Below are 14,519 nucleotides of genomic sequence, written 5' to 3' on the forward strand. Positions count from 1 at the left end.
GTTGACACCTTACAGCAAACTAACCTTCACAGACGCGGTAAACTGAACAGCAACAACACGTCAGTACGGCCGCCGGGCGCTGATAACCACGCAGTTGAGCTCCCCACAAACCAAACCAAACCAAAAATCGAGTACGGTCGCTCTTTCTTCTTGACTAGTGGAGTGTAAGTCTGTCTCTCTCCACCAGAGGGCGTAAATGTAAATAGTGACATAAGAAACGCGGTACCCCGTTTCATCCCACTACCTGGACTTATCCCACTTTCCCGTACCCCGCTCTTCTCAAAAAATAGTTCTAATGGGTCTAAGCACTGTGGGACTGAGGTCATCAGTCCCCTAGACTTAGAACTACTTAAATGTAACTAACCTAAGGACATCACACGCATCCATGCCCGAGGCAGGATTCGAACCTGCGACCGTAGCAGCAGCGTGGTTCCGGACTGAAGCGCCTAGAACAGCTCGGCCACAGCGGCCGGCCCAGTCTTTTCACTGAGAACAACTAAAAGACAGTTATTCGGATGTTAAATTATGAGGAAAATTTAAAAATGCGTATATTCTTCGCGGACTTGTAAGGTAGTCACACAATACACCCAAGTTTTCTCTGCTTCTGAGGTACGTACAAAGGACATTAGCAGGCACTACAAAATTATGTGTTTGTCGTTTGACATGAAAATGTGATGTATCAGTCACTTTAATTGTAAGTTAATATCTCCTTCCATCCATCCTGCTTATGCTTATAAAACTACACATCATTAACACTTGTCGCGGTATAGAGAATTGATTCTGGCGATATAAAATAAGTTTCTGAAAACACTCAAGCTATGAGACAAAGGTCGAGGAATTTTCATGGTTCCCTAATTGTGAAATTAGCGTATCACGACATGTTCATGCGGTGGCTGGTATTTATTTAAAGAAAAGCACTATAGAGTATTTTTTTCTTTCTTCTGTTAGGTAGTGACAGAGTGGGGGAGGGAGAGGAGGAGGGGGAGATTCACAACTCGCCTTGTGCTCAAATTCCCGCAAAACGTCACTTAAAACGCTTGTATTCCAAATGGCTCTGAGCACTATGGGACTCAACTGCTGAGGTCATTAGTCCCCTAGAACTTAGAACTAGTTAAACCTAACTAACCTAAGGACATCACAAACATCCATGCCCGAGGCAGGATTCGAACCTGCGACCGTAGCGGGCTTGCGGTTCCAGACTGCAGCGCCTTTAACCGCACGGCCACTTCGGCCGGCACTTGTATTCCATTCTAAGCTAGATGAGTTCAACTTCACGCGGTTGTATGGCCGAAAGAACCAAATGAACGCTTCCACACAAACATTACATACTTCTAAATCAGTATTTGCTTACTAGTTGCACGAAATGTAATCTGGCCGGCCAGGGTGGCCGAGCGGTTCTAGGCGCTACAACCTCAACCGCGTGACCGCTACTATCTCAAGTTCGAATCCTGTCTCGGGCATGGATGTGTGTGATGTCCTTAGGTTAGTTATGTTTAAGTAGTTCTAAGTTCTCGGGAACTGATGACCTCAGAAAAATGGTTCAAATGTCTCTGAGCACTATGAGACTTAACTTCTAAGGTCATCAGTTCCCTATACCTTAGAACTACTTAAACCTAACTAACCTAAGGACATCACACACCAGACTGATGATGACCTCAGAAGTTAAGTCCCATAGTGCGCAGAGCCATTTGAACCAAATGTAATCTAATAAGTGAAACGAAGAGAAGAAAATCCTTGCACTCTTAAACTGAATACCGATAATTTTTCATACCATTTTCACGATCGAGTTGGTTTTTTTCATTACATTAAAACTAGAGCAACCACTAAGACATTAAAACTAGAGCAACTTCTAAGTGGCACCATTAAATTCATTACGTGTCCTAAACAATGTAACTTCAAGTATGAAACATTGTATTGTCATTCTAAGTTGACTAATTAAACGCTTTCTGAAATTTAAATATCCAGTATTTTCAAAAATTATATTTTTCTCGAAACTTAAGACAGAGTTAGGAAGTTGCTGAAAAAAAAAAAAGAAAACTTAAAATGTCTTCGTTACGTAGTCTTATTACAGAACACGAAAAAATTGCGGCGATGGTCCTACCAGAAGACGCGTTAAACAGCGTGTGCAGTGCAGCCGCCCAGCCGTGGAGCTGAGTGAAAGGCGTGCCGCGGCTGATGGGTTTATGAGCGAGAGTTTTTAAACCGGAGACACGGGCCGTCCGGGCCGCTAACCGAGTTAGCGCGTAATCAAGCACACTCCCGGCTCGGGCCCCCTACCCTTAACCCCTATCCAATTTCCGCCAACTTCTGTGGCGGCGTTCAGTCGCAATTTTCTGTGCGACGGCGTCGATTGCTGCGAGCAGGCGTCTCGTTAGCAAATTAATTCTTCGCTCGCGGTGAGACAGCGGGGGCGACAGCGAGAGCGGTTGTCGAATCGATCGCAGTCTCGGCACGCGGAGACAGAACCTGCCACAGCGGTGGTGAGGGGCGCGAAAATTCTGCAAACACTTAAGGGTGTCTCCGGTTTTAATTGACACACATAGCAACGTCTGCTCTGCTTACATCGCAGTTACGTGCTGATCCCAGTTCCAAGTCATCCAGATAAGAAATTCGTTTGCATATTTGAGAAATGTTCAAGTGGTTTTATACCTTCGAAGAATACTTGAGTCAATGAAATCTGCGCGTCGTAGGAACTTCGTTAAGAGACTCGTATAATTAAGATTACACTTATTACCGCTGTAAGACTTTAAGTTCCTTGGTTACAGCAAATCAGAGAAATTGAAAGCTATTCTCGAGAGTTTAAGAAATATTTTTAGTCTTTTGTTGAAACAGATAGGTGAATAGCAAGACAATGCAGGAAGTAGGTTACAGTACAATTGTTCGCCCACTGCTTGAATACTGCACACCGGTGTGGGATCCGTACCAGATAGGGTTGATAGAAGAGATAGAGAAGATCCAACGGAGAGCAGTGGGCTTCGTTACAGGATCATTTAGTAATCGCGAAAGCGTTACGGAGATGATAGATAAATTCCAGTGGAAGACTATGCAAAAGAGACGCTCAGTAGCTCGGTACGGTCTTTTGTTGAAGTGTCGAGAACATACCTTCACCGAGCAGTCAAGCAGTAAATTGCTCCCTCCTACGTATATCTCGCGAAGAGATCATGAGGATAAAATCAGAGAGATCAGAGCTCACACAGAGGCATACCGACAATCTTTCTTTCCACGGACAACACGAGACTGTAATAGAAGGGAGAACCGATAGAGGTACTCAAAGTACCCTCCGCCACACACCGTCACGTGGCTTGCGGAGTATAGATGTAGATGTAGAGAATAGTTTAAATGACACATGTTCACAAGTTATATTGAAATAGTTGGCAATGTATTGTATTTTTTTCGGATTGTTTCAGTCGGTTTGATGAGACCGACTATTATGATAAATTTCAAGCTCTATTTCAGTTCCTGCTGATGAGAATAACACCCCCTTCCTGAAATTATACAAAGTTTATTTATTTAGTTTCAAATATGTTTCACCATTTCTGGGCCATAATCAGAGGGAGGCTCCAATTTCTTCTCAAAATATATAAATGCATACAGTTCATGACTTAGATACTAACTCTACCAAAGTTGTTTACGTCATTCATATGTGTGTTGGACCGGATATTACATTTTGTAATTGTTACTGAATTATAGTAAACGCAGAATATGATTTTGCTATTATATCTATGTATGGAAGGGTCGGGTGTGTAATAGAAGGATTTTTAACATTTACTTCCGGTGATTTGTGTGCCTTGAGATATGAATGTCTGTTTCTATACAAGGGCTCGAAAGTCAACAAAAAAAAAAGAAAAAAAAAAAAAGACGTAAGCGGGCCGCTGTTGCCGAGCGGTTCTAGGTGCTTCAGTCCGGAACCACGCTGCTGCTACGGCCGCAGGTTCTAATCCTGCCTCGGGCATCGATGTATGTGATGTCCTTAGGTTAGTTAGGTTTAAGTTGTTCTAAGTCTAGGGGACTGGTGACCGCAGATGTTAAGTCCCATAGTACTTAGAGCCATTTGAATAAGACGTAACAACTAACTGCCAAACAAACTCACTGGTAATATAAAGGGTACGAAAGGAGTTTTTAAGTCTTATTTGCAAATCCGCAACTATGAGGATTGCCAACGAGTTGTTCTCAAGGCGAACTACAGGTATCAACTTACTGATATTTACTTTTCGCCGAAGTGCAAAAGTTGACAACATAAAAGATTCGAAAGGTACGCCATCTCCCTTACTTCGAAGTAGGCTCCTGCACAGCAATGGACTAAGTACGATAGTAGGCGTATACCGAAGTTTCACGTTATTATGTTTTACCATGTTAAGATGTAGATCTAAATTTAACTTGCCTTTTGGCTAAGCATCCATGTGTTGCTGATGGTGCTGTGTTAAAATAGATGTGTTCCTGCAGAACGTAATCAGTCACATGAAATTATAAACATGATATAGGAACCCATAGACTGAAGTTCAGTTAGTGGCACAGTCAAGTCGTTTAAATATCTGGGCGTAACGGTGCAAAGTGATATGTGGTGGAATGAGCATATGAAAACTGTGGTAGGGAAGATAAATGGTCGACTTCGGTTTATTGGGGGAATTTTAGGAAAGAGTGGTTCATCTCTAAATGAGGCCAGTATAGGAACTGATGCGACCTATTCTTGAGTACTGCTCCAGTGTCTGGGATCCGTACCAGGTCGGACGGAAGGACGACATCCAAGCAGTTCAGAGGAGGCTGCTGGATTTGGTTTCGGTAGGTTCGAACAAAACTGTAGTGTTACGGAGATACTTCGGAAACTCAAATGGGAATTCCTGTAGGGAAGGCGACGTTCTTTTCCTATTGAGAAAATTTAGAGAACCGGCATTTGAAGTTGACTGCCGAATGATTCTGCTCCCAGCCACATACATCGTGTGCAAGGACCACAAAGATAAGAACGAAAAGTTAAGGCCCATACGGAGACGTACAGACAGTCATTTTCCCTCGCTCTACTTGCGAGTGCAACAGGACGGGAGATGACAAATAGTGGTACAGGGTACCCTCCACCACGCACCTTTCGGTGGTTTGCGGAGTATCTATGTAGATGTAGATGTAGAAGTATAATGTAAGGAGCGCAAAAAATGTCTCCCCAAAGATTTTAAATTTACAATTTACCTCAGTCTTACACATACAGCCATGACACTCGTACTTATCTTTATTACACAAGTGTTCAAATCTGTGGGAAATCTTATGGGACATAACTGCTAAGGTCATCAGCCCCTAAGCTTACACACTACTTAACCTAAATTATCCTAAGGACAAACACACACACCCATGCCCGAGGGAGGACTCGAACCTCCGCCGGGACCAGCCGTACAGTCCATGGCTGCAGCGCCCCTTAGACCGCTCGGCTGATCCCGCGCGGCTTTATTACACACTGTGACAGCAGCACTTCAAGTGGAGAGTAAGCTAGTTGACTTTGATATCGGATGAGTGCGAATAGTATCGTCTGTAATGATGGGTAACATAATTTTTACAAAGAGGAGTGTATATAGTGCAATAAAAAACTTCAATTATTAAGAAATTACATCACATTTGTCTTTCTTGAGTTTCCTAACGATCCTGGAAGTTGTGAAACGGTACATTACTGGACAGTTTATTCACGATTATCTTATAACGTATGTGTATTTACTGACGAAGTCGTTTTCCTTAAAAAAAAAAAAAATACCGCTACTAAACGGTAGAACTCATCTTTCGCAGTAAGACGTCGAATATCCACACAACAACGTAAATTTCTGTTTTGTACACATTGAATGTGGAATGTAGGAAACTTGGATGGAATGCAGTAGTTACGTTATTTAACGCCCAAAATAATCCACAGCAAATGTAGTTGAAGAGAAAACTTGTTTCCCGACTTAGAAGAAAGCAATACTGCAACTGTTGCTAGTTCTGAGACACAGACGGCAAGAACCTTCAACATAGTCGAGTTTTGAAGAAAAAGCAATCACATTTGCAAAAGTATTCGCATAACTGAAATTCAGGTGAAGTGTAAGAAATACGAATCATTAGGCATTACAACAGTAGTTGCAGATATCAGTATTATTTCTCAAATTTTGGACAGGTCAATATTATCTCACTTGCTTTTCTGAAAACTTTCATAAAATTTTATTTACAGTATGTTATATTTCAAGTTAAAATTTGTGGAAACGAATTACTTTATAAAATGTTTTACTCTCGATGTTATAATCGATAAGTACTAGTTCTGAATGTAAGGTCAAAATTAATGTTTTATAAACATTTGAAATTATGAATTTTGGGACACTTAGAATTTCTATTACTAATTACACAGTACTGTATTGGTTACTATGTTTATTTCCGGATTCAATTATGAAATAATAATAGAAAGTAATAATGTAACAAAAGCTAGTAGAAATTCATTTGTCAAGAAAAATTGTAAACCCTCTGGAATATTGTTATTTTCGCTGAGTGACAGAGTAGTAAGCATGACTCTGACGTGATCGGACGTATTTTAGTATTTTGTGCGAACAATGTAATAGCAGCTTTGTTAATGTAAAAATTCAAAAGACTGTGTGGTATACTAAAGTGTGACAAAATATATTAACGTACAACAAAAATTCTGCAAAGACAATCTTCAAATTTATTTAGATCAATCCAACCGCGAGTACCTAAAATGTGACATTTACATCTTCAAGAATCAGACCGCTTGACAAGAAGTACTGGAGACAACTCCACATGAAAAGCCAAGTAAACTAGAAAGTTTATTCTAATCTTCGCTCCTCTCAGATTTTTCATAAAAGGCTTTGCTTATTATGAACAACAGCTGCATGTAAAAAGGAGAGGATAGATTACAAGCTCCATACAAAATTGTTATGCGTCAAGTAAAGTTCCTCTCATAATAAGATCAAACAACAACAAAAATATTTGTTACTCATACATGAAATACTTTGTTTTCTGTTGCTTTCAGCAGAGGAAGCTGTCATACACATATTGGAAAGTACTTCTCCTTGAGTAAGCTGCAGCTTATCTCACTAAATCAGTGAGATTCGCGTCTTTTTACGGTTATTTTATGATCATTCATGCCTCTTGTTACTATATTGATGATTGGACCACAAAAATTTAATAAATATTTCTTTAGTTAAGTAGAAATGTAATTGTAAACAAACAGTCTTATACCAGAGGTTCTCACCGCTAGGGGCGCTAGTGTCGCAACAACTGTCAGATAACTTTCACAGCAGTGAGTGTCGCAACTGTTTGTTGGACTGTGATATTACCTATAGCATCAGTAGGCTGTAAATTTTTGTCAATAATCGTTTTCCCCATCACGATTAGTCAGCTTCCTGTTTTTTCCATATTATTATTTCATCCTTTCGCACTTCTCACGAGAGCACTAACAAAATATAGAAACAGTTTCTAAAAAATAAAAAATATGAAATACGTACATGTCTTTTTTCAAGATTTTAAGTGAAATATTATCACATTTCAAATGTAGTATCTGACGATAGTCCATATAAATCATTTACTTTGCTGGATGTCACAGGTAATGAGCAGTAAGTTAGAATTATTAGTGTGTTCTGGAAAGATTTTGAGATGGTGGACTATGGTAGGGGGATCCAACCAAACTAAGCATTTGTTAAGGGAGGTGGGATACTGGGGGGGGGGGGGGGTGGAGGGTTAAGGTATGGAGAAAAATGGCCTTTGCATGTAAGGGAAGAGTATTTGGCCGAAACTGGTGGAATCAGTGGGTTTATGGTGGTATTTCTTACTCAGCCAGGGAGAGGCAGTTAAAGTTTTGTTCAGATGTTTGGTGCCAAGTTTATGAGAAGTGTAGGAAATTCCAAGATGTTCGTCGTGGTAGAGGAGAGAGGGAACTTAATAAATTCGAGTAGGATCCTAGTCCGTGAGGATAGACGGTTACATACGGCTAGCCAGAGTTGAGAATATGGAGAAAGTTTCAACAATTAGGTGTTGCATCTGGTCTTGAAGGCCGTTGTGGAGAAAAAGCCAACCATTGCCTTTCGCGGGCAAGTGCTCTACCAGCTGAACTCAAGCCCCGTCCTCAGAGCCCCACTTCTGCTAGTATCTCGTATCCTACCTTCCAAACTTCACAGAAGCTCTCCTGCGAACCTTGCATAACTAGCACTCCTGAAAGACAGGATATTGCGGAGACATGGCTTAGCCACAGCCTGGGGGATGTTTCCAGAATGAGATTTTCACTCTGCAGTGGAGTGCGCGCTGGTATAAATCTTCCTGGCAGGTTATAACTGTGTGCCGGACCGAGACTCGAACGCGGGACCTTTGCCTTTCGTGGGCAAGTGCTCTACTAGCGGAAGTAAAGCTGTGAGGACGGGGCGTGCGTCGTGCTTGGGTAACTCCGCTGCAGAGTGAAAATCTCATTCTGGAGTTCTTTACGATGGTCAAGATAAATGGGACACCCTGTATACACATGGCGGCAGTATCATGTACACCAGGTACAGATTGCAGCAGTCAAACCTGCGTTTATTATTAGTGTGCGGAAGCGTTATAAGTAGTGGGGGCGAGTAACCAATGTCACCACTATGTTCCCAAACACAAAGCATTTCAGTAGCCATGGAGCAGTGGACTAAGCAAACAACGGTCGTTCGCAGTGAAAGAGTTCTACCAAAGCGGCAACTATGTAGCCGCTCAGCATCGTTTCCGGGAGCATTTTCAAATTAATCGTAACAGGCCGCTGCCTTCGATTAACTCAATAAAAAATTGGGTCGAAAACGTCGGTGAAACAACAAGGAAAAGAGGTGGCAGAGCGAAGATAGTGCGTACTCCCGAGAATGTGGAACGTGTAAGAACTGTTGTGGGGAGAAGCCCTCGGTTATCAGCTCATAGACAGAGTGTTGCGCTTGGAATTTCTGAGAGGTCTGTCCGAATCATTTTGGGGTTAGACTTACATCACCACCCATACAAAATCCAAGTGGTTGACGCTGTGAATAATAACGACTTCGTGGTCCGTCAGCATTTCTGTGAAAGTATTTTGGAAATGATTGAAGAAAACGGGAAGCTTGTTCACGACCTCTCGATGAGTGACGAGGCACATTTTCACCTCAATAGATATGTGAACAAACAGAACTTTAGGTATTGGGGTTATCAGAACCCCTGCACTCAACCAAGGTAACAGTTTGGCGTGCAATATCCACATCAGGAATAATAGGCCCTTATCTTTTTGAGAACGAAAGAGGGCAATCTGTTACCGTGAATGCTGAGCGCTATTCAACAATGTTAAGGACATTCTTCATACCACAGCTTCGTCAATATGCAGTGAATGATGAAACATTATTTCAACCAGATGGACCAACAAGTCACACAGCCCGCATGAGTACTAATGTTCACAATGAAGTTTTTTCCTAACCGGGTGATTTCCAAGAGTGGAGCGACTGCTTGGCCTCGCCGTTTACCCGACCTTAAATCTTGTCAGTATTTCTTATCGGGTTGCCTTAAGAGCAAGGTATACGAAGAGAGGCCTCATAATATTGGTGGTCTCAACCCAAAAATCCGGGTGGATATTGAGAGAGTTTCTCCGTCATGTGATGGAAAGCTTCGTAAATCGCCTGCGAGAATGCCGTGATCGAGAAGGACGGCACCTTGCTGATGTTATTTTCAAACAATGAAAAAAATGTGTTGATGTGTCTTAAATGCTTTTTAACATAGAATAAGATTGTATGAATAACATTTTGATATCTGCACCGTGTTTATTTTACACTCATTTAAAAAATGCAGGTTTGACTGCCGCACCCCTTATAAAAAGGCAGGTGATTCGTGTACAAGTGTCTGATGTGATCGTAACAGCATGACGGGAATTGACAGACTTTGAACGCGGAATGGTAGTTGGAGCTAGAAGCATGAGACATTCCATTTCGGAAATCGTTAGGGAGTCCACCATTCCGATATCCACAGCGTCAATAGTGTGCTGAGAACATCAAATTTAAGGCATTGTCCCTCACCACGGACAACACATTGGCCGACGGCGTTCCCTTAACGACCGAAAGCAGAGCCACTTGCGTAGAGTTGCCAGTGCTAACAGACAAACACCATTGTCTACAATAACGGCAGAAATCAGTGTTCGTCGTACGACGCACTTATCTGTTAGGACCGTGCGATTGCCTCTGCTCACAGCACAACGTAGCCTGCAGTGCCTCTCCTGGGCTCCTGACCATATCGGTTGGACCCTAGACGACTGAAAAACCGTAACCCGATCAAATGACTCCTGTTTTCAGTTGGTAGGGTTCGAACGTGGTGCAGGCCCCATGAAGCCATTGGCCCAAGGCACCGTGCAAGCTGGTGGTGGATCGATAATGGTGTGGGCTGTGTTTATATGGAATGAACTGGGTCCTGTAGCCGGACGGAACCGATCATTGAGCGCGAATGGTTATGTTCGGCTACTTGGAGACCATCTGCAGCCATTCACGGGCTTCATGTTCTCAAATAATGATTGAATTTTTATGGACGGCTATGTAGGCAGCATGGCTCAGTATTTCTGCAGTGGACTTTCAACGACTTGTTGAGTCCGTGCCACCTCGAATTGCTACACTACGCTGGCCCAAAAGGAGGTCCGACACGGTACGAGGAAGTATCACATGACCTTTGTCACCCCAGATACAACTGTGCTGCGTGATTTTCATCTAGAGTACAACTCTCCACCCTAGAACATTCGACAATAGCATCAGCATTTCAAGACACTGTTTATGGGCTCGGTCATGGTGAAGAGCGTATTAAACACAGTTTTGCACCTAGTCCACAAAGCGTAGTCTGTTGCGGCGTAAAGCCAAGCACCGGCACGCCAGTCGAGAACGACAGGGAAGAGAAGGCTGTGAGAAGAAGTCAGCCAATCGCATTCTCACTGGGCCTCCCTCCAGGACGACAACGCGACAGCAGCGGCCCCTATGTGGAGAGGACATAAGCGCTGCGACCGAGTGGTGGCGGCCAGTTCAGTAGCAGCTTCAAGAACAGTGATTTTGATAGCAACGTCAGCGCTAGTCACTTCGATTGAACTCTCTGTGAAGCACAGACCTGGGATTGTCTATACTGAAGAAGATTAATTTGTATGTCAGTCTTTGCTTGTGACACATATCTGTAATTGCCAAAGTTAACAAGCTATGGACAAGTCTAATTGATAATGGTGTGTCACCGAGCTATGTGAAAGCTGTCAGACTCCTCTACCAAGGTTGTACGGCAATGGTTATAGTGGGAAATCAACTATCTCAAGAGTTTGAGGTGACAAACGGACTACGCCAGGGATGCACACTTGCCCATACACTCTTTAAGATCTACCTAGAGGAGGCACTAAAATCATGGAAAAGGAAATGCGGAGGAATGGGTGTCCCTATAGACGACGAGATCTTGTTCACTCTATTTTTTGCTGACGACCAAGTGTTAGTAGCTGGAGATGAGGAAGGTGCAAATTACATGCTCCGCAAATTAAAAGAAGAATATGAAAAACGGGTTCTTGTCATAAACGTATCTAAAACAGAATATCTGAAAGTGGGAGAAAAACTGTTAACGACTTACAGCTCGGTTCTGATATTGTTAAAGGGTGTCAATTTTAAGTACTTGGGAGTGACACTGTCGTCCAATGGTAGAAGTACGGATGATTTAAACAATAAAATAGGCCAGGGCAAGCGAGCCCTAAAACAACTAAATGGTATTCTCTGGAACAAAAACATAACGTGCAGAACAAAACATACCATCTACCACACAATTATTGAAAGTATTACAACATATGGTGCAGAGTTGTGGGAATTAACTCAGAGGCAGAAAGATCCCATGCTGGCTGTTGAGATGGATTTCTGGAGACGGAGTTGTGGATACTCCAGATTTGATCATATTAGATGGTGGTGGTGGTGGTGGTGGTGGTGGTGGTGGTGGTTAGTGTTTAACGTCCCGTCGACAACGAGGTCATTAGAGACGGAGCGCAAGCTCGGCTTAGGGAAGGAGTGGGAAGGAAATCGGCCGTGCCCTTTCAAAGGAACCATCCCGGCATTTGCCTGAAACGATTTAGGGAAATCACGGAAAACCTAAATCAGGATGACTGGAGACGGGATTGAACCGTCGTCCTCCCGAATGCGAGTCCAGTGTGCTAACCACTGCGCCACCTCGCTCGGTGATCATATTAGAAATGATAGCATCAGAGAGGTTATGAATGTCAAAAGCACAATCCTAGACTACATAGAAAGGAAGCGCCTACTCTGGTATGGTCACTTACAGCGTATGCCAGATGGCCAAAACGGGTATGGCAATGGACTCCACATCAAGGAAGAAAGCGCGGTACACCTGCGAGATGCTGGAAAGACGACGTCAACGAAGCAATGGCGACGAGAGGTCTTAATGAAGGAAACTGGAATGACCGGGAACGATGGCGACTGGGATGCGAGAGGCGGCGGCAGCCGTAGAAACCTGGCTAATATATACGGGGTGTTACAAAGAGGTACGGCCAAACTTTCAGGAAACATTCCTCACACATAAAGAAAGAAAATATGTTATGTGGACATGTGTCCGGAAACGCTTACTTTCCATGTTAGAGCTCATTTTAGTTTCGTCATTCCAAAGTGATCAAATTGTAAATTTTCACAATCAACATGTGTGGGCCGACGAAAATCCGCACTCAATTGTGAACGTTACAGCTCATTTTATTGCTTCTCTTCAAATCACATTAATCATGGAATGGAAACACACAGCAACAGAACGTACCAGCGTGACTTCAAACACTTTGTTACAGGAAATGTTCAAAATGTCCTCCGTTAGCGAGGATACATGCATCCACCCTCCGTCGCTTGGAATCCCTGATGCGCTGATGCAGCCCTGGAGAATGGCGTATTGTATCACAGCAGTTCACAATACGAGCACGAAGAGTCTCTACATTTGGTACCGGGGTTGCGCAGACAAGAGCTTTCAAATGCCCCCATAAATGAAAGTCAAGAGGGCTGAGGTCAGGAGAGCGTGGAGGCCATGGAATTGGTCCGCCTCTGCCAATCCATCGGTCACCGAATCTGTTGTTGAGAAGCGTACGAAAACTTGGACTGAAATGTGCAGGAGCTCCATCGTGCATGAACCACATGTTGTGTCGTACTTGTAAAGGCACATGTTCTAGCAGCACAGGTAGAGTATCCCGTATGAAATCATGTTAGCGTGCTCCATTGAGCGTAGGTGGAAGAACATGGGGCCCAATCAAGACATCACCAACAATGCCTGCCCAAACGTTCACAATTGAGTGCGGATTCTCGTCAGCCCACACATGTTGATTGTGAAAATTTACAATTTTATCACTTTGGAATGACGAAACTAAAATGAGCTCTAACATGGAAATTAAGCGTTTCCGGACACATGTCCACATAACATCTTTTCTTTATTTGTGTCTGAGGAATGTTTCCTGAAAGTTTGGCCGTACCTTTTTGCAACACCCTGTATATATGTATTGTAATTTTCCTGTTGTAATAAAACTCGTTAATACGACTTGTTTGATTGTTTGTCTAGCGAACCGAGTAAGCAGGCTTATTAGACACTACATAGTCATAGTGCTAGAAGTGAGTTTCCTTTAACTTTTAGTGTCACTGATGAGGGTACTTTCCATTTAAATGGGTAAGTGAACGTCCATCGTGTAAGAATTTGGAGAACACAGCAACAACACATCACAGTCGTGCACTAGAGAAACTCTCCGTCTGTATGCCTCCCCTTCCAATAAGTGCAATGAAATCTGATTTCCAATCCGATCGCCTTTGCTTACCGCAGTAACTAGGGCCCTGCTGTGTTGCGGAAGCGATGCAGATATTGCCGTATGACGAAAACTCTCCGCAGCGGGTGTCTGCCGTGGGCCGCGCGCAGCGGGCGAGTATTGGCGGTGACGGGCGGGTGAGTGACGGGCCAAGTATCGGAATACCTGCGGTGCTAGCGGCGGCGACATTGCAGCCAGCTCCGACAGTGTCCTCCGGTCCTCCGGAGAGTCAATATGCATTGGCAGCCAGGTGGTCGCGGCCGCAGCGGCCCTCAAAGGCCGACACGGACGTTACTCCGGCGGAGCGCGCACCCACGACCCGCGACCCGCAACCTGCGACCCACGGCCGGCGATCAATGGCGCTGTTTGCAGAGTGGATTGCGGCCGCCCCGGGACTTTCATTACTGTGGAGGCGGCGTGAGGGCGTCTCCTGGGAGCGGTCGCCGGGGCCGACCACAATCACGGCCGCGCCTCCGCAGCTCCCGGGGGCCACCGCCTACAGGCTAACCCCTTAATGAACGATTCTCACTCCGTAAATTTCAACGCTCGCGATTCCTGGAAGGCACGTGCACATAAAGCACCACGCACACGCGAAACGGATTCAAACGTGTGAAAGAATCTTCGAGAATGTATCGAAAACGCTTCTGCATTGGGGCTGTTTGTAGTAGAACTTGTAAGCCGTGTATATTTCTATTGTCTATTGTCAAACCACTATTTATGAAAGATGTTTATATTTTATTAATAGGATGAAGTAGGAATA

The sequence above is a fragment of the Schistocerca americana genome, chromosome 2, assembly GCF_021461395.2.
Source record: "Schistocerca americana isolate TAMUIC-IGC-003095 chromosome 2, iqSchAmer2.1, whole genome shotgun sequence".
NCBI lineage: Eukaryota > Metazoa > Arthropoda > Insecta > Orthoptera > Acrididae > Schistocerca > Schistocerca americana.